Source organism: Chrysochloris asiatica, unplaced genomic scaffold, assembly GCF_000296735.1.
Source record: "Chrysochloris asiatica unplaced genomic scaffold, ChrAsi1.0 scaffold00001, whole genome shotgun sequence".
NCBI lineage: Eukaryota > Metazoa > Chordata > Mammalia > Afrosoricida > Chrysochloridae > Chrysochloris > Chrysochloris asiatica.
In genome coordinates this window covers 32,587,746-32,589,042 of record NW_006408519.1, presented here as the reverse complement: position 1 = coordinate 32,589,042, position 1,297 = coordinate 32,587,746, and the positions used below count along the sequence as shown (strand labels likewise).

Below are 1,297 nucleotides of genomic sequence, written 5' to 3'. Positions count from 1 at the left end.
TGTAACTGGGGACATCATCCAGATCATCAACAAGGATGATACCAACTGGTGGCAAGGGCAGGTTGAAGGCTCCTCCAAGAAGTCAGAAGTACTGATCCCTTCCCCTGAGCTGCAGGAGTGGCGAGTGGCGAGTACGGCTCAGTCTGCTCCAAGTGAGGCCCCAAGCTGCATTCCCTGTGGGAAGAAGAAGTACAAAGACAAGTATCTGGCCAAACACAGCTCAATTTTTGATCAATTGGATGTTGTTTCCTAAGAATAAATTGTTTGACTCCCAGCATTCAAGAGGAAGACCCTGGTACTGATCGGAGACAGCAGGGTGGGTCACAGCCACATTAAGAATGCCCTGTTCAGCCAGAATCCAGAGAAGTTCATGTACCCTGCTCCATATACAACATGGCCACCCAGAAAGACTGAGGAAGATGGGAAGGGCTACCACTTCATCTCAACTTAGGAGATGACAAAGAGTATCTCTGCCAATGAGTTCTTGGAGTTTGGCAGTTACCAGGGCAACACGTTTGGCACCAAATTTGAAACAGTGCACGAGATCAATAAGCAGGACAAAATCGCCATCCTTGCCATTGAGTCCCAGACTCTGAAGACTGTCCAGACTGTGGAACTTTCTGCCTTCATTGTGTTCATTGTCCCCACCGACCAGGGCACTCAGACAGAAGCCCTGCAGCAGCTGGAACAAAACTCCAAGGTCATCCGCAGCTCATTACTTTGACCTCTCACTGGTCAACAATGGCGTTGATGAAACACTCAAGAAATTGCAAGAAGCCTTCGACCAAGCTTGCAGCACTCCACAATGGGTGACTGTCTCCTGGGTGTACTGAGCTTGCAGGGTGAAGAAAACCACTGTGGTCCTTGGCCTTCCACAGAACTCCATTTCTCTAAGAAAAACAGGGTCATTCCATGTAGTCTGATGTGCCAGCTTTCATTTAACTTTAGTTCCCCTAGTTAGGCCACCAGGATTGTCTGGTTCAGGCTCCTCAAAGGCTGAGCATTTGATTGTTCCTGATAGACAGGGCCCCAGTGGAAGAATCTCAGGGGTCAAAAGCACTATCAAAAAGAAAAAAAAAAGTACTACCAAAATAAAACTCTGCATCTGATTATGCACACAGTGGGGGGAAAGCTGTGAACCCTATCCTAAAGTCTGCGCTCCTTCACCTTCAATTACACTGGGAAGAGCAACTTTGTAAAATACCAAAATGAACCCTGTGTGATAGGATGTCTGCTACAAGGAAATACTCAAAAGCAATAAAAATAGGCTGATAAAATGCCAAAAAAAATTGGTGTC

At 46.6% G+C, this 1,297-nt stretch overlaps 1 pseudogene; it reads left to right on the top strand.

Annotated features, from left to right (window-relative positions):
* Nucleotide 1: 1 nt before the first annotated feature.
* LOC102836355 lies at nt 2–833 on the top strand (annotated as a pseudogene).
* The last annotated feature ends 464 nt before the right edge of the window (nt 834–1,297 follow it).